Consider the following 7,487-nt stretch of genomic DNA (forward strand, 5'->3'; position numbering starts at 1 on the left):
TGCTAGGCCACTGGTTTTAAATTGATGTTAATTAAATTAATATTCAATTTATCACCCTCAGTATACACACACACACACACACACACACACACACACACACACACACACACACACACACACACACACACACACATATAAATATATATGCGTCAATCGCAAGACCTATTCTTATGGCTGCTTTAAACATTGCAAAGACTATAATCACAAATAAATGACGCTGAAATAGAAATAATATTATAAGCAAAGAAATCTGCCCCCTTGCACAACAATACTTTCCAGACTAAGAAAAAAAAACTAAAGAACCGTTTGACGCAAGCATGGATCAAAGGATTCAGCAGCGGTAAGCAACATTGTCGGCCTTTATACATTAGCAAACTTACAGAACAAATTTCCATTCGTCTCAGGTGGTCTCTACAGGGACAACGGTTTACTCTTATTAAGAAACTACAACCTACAAAAACCGATAAGTTTAGGAAAGAACTATATCACTTCCTTAAAAACATAAGTTTCTCTATTGCAGTTGAAGCACATTCAGTCAACTTTCACGTTACATTCGAATTAGAACGCTACAAGAAAGATAACGAAAATCTCCAATATTCATTAACAATCCAACCATCCCAAAGCATGATTAAAACCTATTAAGGAATTTAACGCTATGACTTTCTTTACCTTCCAATGATAAATACTCAACGAAATAACAACTCCATACAGCAAAACTCAATTATAGCGGTTACAAGAAAAAAGTGCAGTATATAAACAATACCATATCTACAATAAATAAAAAACAGAAGAATAGAAGGAACATTTTCTGGTTCAATCTCCCATCAACATACAAGCCCCTACATTAATATCTAAATTATTTTTCAGAATACTCTCCAAACACTTTCACCCCAACTACAAACATCACAAACTAAGAAATAAAAACAACACAAAATTCTCATATTCCTGAACTAACGATTTAAAAAAAAACTGCAGCCAATTCCAACCAGCAAAATGAGCCTAAAAGTGAAAACCAAAACAACACTCATAACAGCAACAACTGCAACTTCAGAACCCCTTCGTCCTGCCCTCCAAAAGGAAACTGTCTCACAAGCAATATTGTTTATAGCGCAACTGTAACCACAAACGCTACACCAACTATTACATTCACATATATAGGATCTTCAACAAACCAGTTCAAGACACGATACAACCAACTCAGGCATACTTTTCGGTAATCCAAACAGGAAAAATGATACCTCACTATCTAAATATATATGGACATTAAAATAAATGTACTACGTTTATCATTAGTAAAAGAATATGGTGTCATGCACCACCATACCAACGTAATAACAAACTCTGCCAACTTTGTATCAATGAAACTTATCACATTCTCATATTCAGGAATCAAATTCTGAATCGAAGCTCTGAATTAGTCTCTTTCTGCAAACACAAAATTCTCTCTCTCTCTCTCACGCATACACACACACATACCCCCCCATCACATATTCTCACTCCACACAGCATTTGAACTCATCGAGATTGGTGAGAGGAAGAGAAGAAGGAAAGAAGTTATCCTTAGACCGGAGACTTGATCGGTAATGTCAGCAATAGCAGTGATTCGCTAAAAGCGCCCAAAGGTCAAGTGGTGGTGTTTAAACCAGGCAACAGACAAACTGTACAGAGATACAAGTCACTTCTATAGGCGATAGAGACACTTTTACTGTCGATCAAGTTCGTCTCACCAGCATTATAGGACCCCGAGCAAAGCACTGTTCTGGAGCCCCTATGAACGCAGCTACAACGCACATTAATTTACATTGGGTTTCTAGATTCGTGCCCCAGTCCTGGCAAATATCCAGAGTATCAATGCCTTAAGCCTTCTGTCAAGCTGAAATCAATCTTGTGGGCTCTGTAGTCTAACATACAGACCCTGTTCTTTTGATTCGAAGTTTGGACTTGGTGGATATTTTCACTTCTCACACTTTAAAAAATATTTTAACTTTTTTCTTCGCCACTACATTTTTACATCTTTCGTTCTAGCGTCCTTGGATTGTTTTCGATTTATTTTTCGCGTCTTACTTTAGAGACCAAAACAGCAGCAACAACAATAATTGTAGCAACAATATCAGCAAAAGGAATTTTCTTGGGGTTGATCGAAAAAAAATGTATTAATATGTTTCTTTTTGTCTCCCACCACAAAAAGACCTCCCAAAACAAACAAAAAAACCCTATACATATTTATACTTATATATTTTTTAAGCCTGAAAATAAAATGTCCCAGATTAGACGAAATACGCTTCTTGTTATGACGAGAAAAAATATAACAACAACGACACGAGAAATAGTCTATTGTTTTCAAATATAATTACATGTTTGATGTTTTCTCTGCTTTTTACGAGAGTAACACAATGATTACCAATATTTTACGACGACTGTACCATGTTTCAACTTGATAATCTAAAGCGTTAACTAGCACATAATTATTAGGTTTGTGTGTATGCGAGAGTGTCTAAGTTGTATTTGTACGTGTGTGAGTTTATGGTTGCCTTTGTGCCTGTAACTGATCGTAAAGATGTGCGTATGTGTGTGCGTGTGTGTGTGTGCGTGTGCGTGCACTTGAATCAACGTAGTTGTTTACAGAAAGAAAAAACGTTGACCTGCTTATGGAAATAGCGTTTTATTAATGTTTTTATTATTTTTTTACTGTTATGCAATTTTTCTCACAATACATACACGCACGCGCGCGTTCCGAGACGTCTCGCTTTCTCTCTCTCTCTCTCTCTCTCGAACGGGAACAGAGTGTTGCAACAGGCTGACTTTCAAAGGGGCCACAGTTCTTCAAAAAATTCCCTCAAAACTAAAGGCATAGAAATGGAGAGGAAGTCAACACTCTGAAATAAAAGAATATAAGTATGCATACGTGCACCGTACACGCACATTTCGGTTGTATGTATGTATGTATGTATGTATGTGTGTGTGTGTGTGTGTGTGTGTGTGTGTGTGTCTGTGTGCGCGTGTGTGCATGCGTTTTTAATTCTTTAATTTAATATTGTTGACGTCCGCTCCATAAATATGCTTTCTGTTTCGAGGGAAAATATTGAAGAGTTGTGGCTCTGCTAAAAAAGCAGGCAGTTGTAGTACATAATTCTCATTCTCATTCGAGAGAGAGAGAGAGAGAGAGAGAGAGAGAGAGAGAGAGAGAGAGAAGATGGAACATTTCTAACTATTCATTAGCGTTTTGAGCGCAAAAGTCTGACTCCAATCACTCATGACTTTCCGGATATAGATGAATGCCAAACGTTCTTTTTTCCTTCTAAGGAATATGTCTTCAAAGATTTCAGCCTTTTCCAACAAATCACCCAGTGTACGGAAACAATCTTTTGTGCAGATTATCTAGATTGCCTCTACTTCAGTACAGAGCTTGGCAACCATAGATGGGAGCAATAATCTGGCTGAATGAAAACAAATGTTTTCCGGTGGACATGATGACTTCTTGTGTTCTTAGAATTCACCCTAGTAATCTGTTGCAAGATTTTAGCATTTTTCTAACATGCGCATAAAATGATGCGCTATTATTACTCCCAGGTTCTGTTCAGTTCGTAATGAAATTTCTTCCGGTCCTAAGTATCCATGTTATGCTATGTTGGACGGCTGATAGCAAAGTACTTGAAACTTTACTGAATTGAATCTCAAGTTATTTTTCTTCATCCAATCTGTATATGGTATCGAGCTCGTTCTGTAGGCTTTTAATGTCTTCAAGGCCTTTTACCGTTTTTGATCTTGTATGGTCGGCATAGCATGTAACAATAAGTCTATTAGATCTATTACAAACAATATGTAAAGGTAAGTTTGATAGATCTGTTACAAACAGTACCCTGCTCTGGAGAGTTCACCTTCCAGATTAGGTTACTACGTACAACTTCAGTGTTTTCGTAATTCATACAACTACTCTATTAGTTTTCCGATAATACCGAAGTCACAAAATTTTGGTATTTTTTATGTTGTTGTTGCTGTTGTTGTCGTTGTTGTTGTTATTATTATTATTATTATTATTATTATTATTATTATTATTATTATTATTATTATTATTATTATTATTTTCTCTTTATCACAGGTTTTGTTGGAGCTCCTGGAGTCTTGCATGCGTAGCGGGCTTACTACCTGCAGCCTAGGGTACCATGTTATTCGTTCTTTTCAGCTATCTAATACTTACCTGATTATTTTGGCCGTGCCAAGGAGGTGAACCTTTAGTAACAGTTCTGCTAGGCACTCTATTCCAATTTTCTTTATATTCCCCTCGATGCCTCCTGATACTGTTCCCAAGGACCCAACAATAACTGACACTATCTTCACCTTCTTCATTTTCCATAACCAGGCTAATTCGTACTTAAGAGGGTTGTATTTATCTAACTTTTCGCCTTCCTTCTTAACTCTTCGTGGGTTAAAAGGGCATGCAACAGCAACTATATATATAGCATATGTGGTACACCTTGTCCTCCACCACTAGGTCCGGTCTGTTATGCTCTACCACCTGATCTGTTTGGATTGGGAAATCCCAAAGGATTTTGCTAGTCTCCGACTCCATCACTCTCTGCGGTTTGTGCTCATACCACATCTTGCCTCTCTCTAGCCCCCTCTATTTGCACAGTTTCCAATGTAGCACTTTCGCTACCTGGTCGTGTCGCCACAGCTTGTAATGGTTTTGGGCAAGTCCAGGGCATTCGTTCGTAATATGGGCAATGGTTTCATCCACTCTATTGCAGACGTGGCACAGCGTAGACACTTACTCATTCCTAAAGTTGACCCTCCAGTTCGTAGCCATAGCTTGGTCTTACGTTGCCAGTATAGTGCTCTCGGTCTCTTTTTTTAGGGTTCCTTTCATCAGCCAATCCCACCTATTTTTCCAGCAACTTCTCTTGTGGCTATTGGTTGTGTAGTCACTTCATGCGCATTTCTTCTTCATGTCCTTTTTGTACTTCTTCCTTTGTTTTCCCTCTTTTCTCTGCTCTCAATACTCCCTCGTTCCTAACTGTCACTAGCAATGTTTCCTTACTTTGGGCAAGGTATCTCATTAAGCTCTCGAGTTCGATATGCACGCAATCTTCCACACTTATCAGTCCCCTTCGTCCACTTGCTCTCTTCAGATATAGGCGATCAGTGTCTGCACGTGGATGACGGGCTCCATGCATCGTTAGGAGCTTTCTTGACTTCCTCTCTATCTCCCTTAGGTCCTCCTCTGCCCAGTTCAGGATTCCAGCGTCAGACCGAACTACTGCGAGTGCGCGCGAGTTTATTGCCGAAACTATGTTTCTGGCATTCAGCTTTGAAGCCAATATTTTTCTCACTCACCGCAGGTACTATCTTTTTGTCTTTTTCTTCATGACGTTGTGTTTGATTCCATTTGCCTCAAGTATTCACAGGTATTTATAGCTGGAGTGAGGTTGAATTGCCTTCATCATTTCACCACTTGGCAACCATAAGCCTTCTGTTCTGACAAACTTTCCTCGTCCTATCTCCACCGAAGCAACATTTTGAGAGTCCAAATTCCATCTTAATATCCAGTTCTGCCTCAGTTTTTGTGAATAGCTTCAGGTCGTCCATGAATAGCAAGTGGTTCAGTTTCCCTTACCTCTTCCCAGATCATACCCCAACTTTGTTTTCTGTAGTATTTCACTCAAGGGGATCATTCCCAACACGAAGATCAGTGTGAACACACTGTACCGCTGGCAGATTCCTCTCTTGATTTTCACCTCTCCTAATCCATCCATCCATCCATCTATCCATCCATCCATCCATCCATCCATCCATCCATCCATCCATCCATCCATACACACCCACATACATACATACATACATACATGCACTGGAGTCGGAGAAATGTAAGATTTTGTGGGACTTCTCTATTCAAACGGACAAGAAATTAGAAAATAATAGACCAGTCATAACGGTGGTAGATAACGGTTGTAGAAAAATGGTTGTAGAAAACGCGAGGCTGCTTACTTATCGATCCATCATGCCCGTTTGATTCCAGGATCGTAAAGAAAGAGGAAGAAAGAAAGAATTTGGAGCATGAGAATAGTAAAGGTCGCGTCTATAACAACTGGTCCGTTGGGTACAGTAAGCAAAAATATAGACAAGTGGCTGAAGAAGATTGAAATAGAATGTCAGTAGAGCTCCTACAGAAAGTTTGTCTCTCAGGGACAGCAAAGATTATCAGGAGGATTCTAAGCACTCGAAAGACTGCTGAAAACTTGTGGATACCTAAGGTTATAAGTAGTAACCTGCTATCTGCATAATTCCTACCAGCAATAAGACCGAACCTGAGCCAAACAAAATAATAATAATAATTAAAACAATATGCATATGCACCCACTCTCTTACACTCAGACATGAATTCCACTTATTTTCACCTCTCCCCAATATATGTTTGTTTGTTTGTTTGTTTGTGTGTGTGTGTGTGTGTGTGTGTGTGTGTGTGTGTGTGTGTGTGTGTGTAAACATACATGCATACATACACACATACATGTAAATACATGTACATAGATGATGACGATGTATTTCTAAGATACTTTGTTTTTTATTAGGCTAGACTGAATCTGTTATAAATTTGCTTTGAGGCAGTCAGTCTGGAGGATATGTTGATTGGTTGAAGTGAAGACATAAACACTGACCAGACACAGTGAATGAACTCAAGCTGTATGTAAAAAAAATATACCCCATATTAAAACGAGCAGTTTTCTGCATTTTCGAAAGATGTAGGAATGGATTTTGGCAATAATAAGTGCTCTTACCTGATTGGAAAACTAGGAAAAGTAACAAGTCAGTTTGGCAATATCTCTATGAATGAATGAATAGCTTGGCTATTTATCGAATATCCGGTAACGAATGCTACAAGTACCTTGGGATGCTATAAGTACCTATGATGGTGTTTGTAACAAATAATGCATAACCAGGGAATATTACGCTAGAATAAACTAAATAAGGCACTTGGAGTTCTGTGCGTACAATAAATCAATAGCCTAAATTTTGTTTGCTGTATCAGTACTAATATAAATATTTGCTCTACTTGGTGGATGCTATATGAGATCTCAGCCAATGATATATAAAATACAGAAATTATTGATTGCTATCAGGATTTTCCATCTTGATGTAGACATTGAACGCCTTTACCGAAAATGACAGAGCTTAATATCGGTCAATGCTGTATTTTATCAATTTGACATTATTATTGCAGTGCAACCTTGATATACTTCTGCGTACATGAGACAAATGATATCATGAGGGTTAGGAAGGAACTCCCGGGGAAAAAAAAATATTATACGTAAATGATGATCAGGGGTACATACAAATTCAGAGGCGCTAGAACGGTCCATCTCAACGAAACCTGAGCAAAATAGTAGAAACAACAGCGAATTATCCCTCAATCATAACTTACGGTTTTTTTTTTTTAAAAAGCAAAATGATGCATTGGATAATGTAATTCTAGATATGCTGTCAGAAAG

At 38.2% G+C, this 7,487-nt stretch overlaps 1 long non-coding RNA gene across 1 annotated transcript in view; it reads left to right on the forward strand.

The window, feature by feature from the left end:
• Positions 1-5,100, forward strand: part of LOC128251595 (uncharacterized) — a 24,978-nt gene extending 19,878 nt beyond the window's left edge. Inside the window, exon 3 of the long non-coding RNA XR_008267198.1 lies at positions 4,100-5,100. This is a non-coding gene — a long non-coding RNA (uncharacterized LOC128251595). The remainder of the gene's footprint in view (positions 1-4,099) is intronic.
• The last annotated feature ends 2,387 nt before the right edge of the window (positions 5,101-7,487 follow it).

This window comes from Octopus bimaculoides, chromosome 2, assembly GCF_001194135.2.
Source record: "Octopus bimaculoides isolate UCB-OBI-ISO-001 chromosome 2, ASM119413v2, whole genome shotgun sequence".
Classification (NCBI taxonomy): Eukaryota; Metazoa; Mollusca; class Cephalopoda; order Octopoda; family Octopodidae; genus Octopus; species Octopus bimaculoides.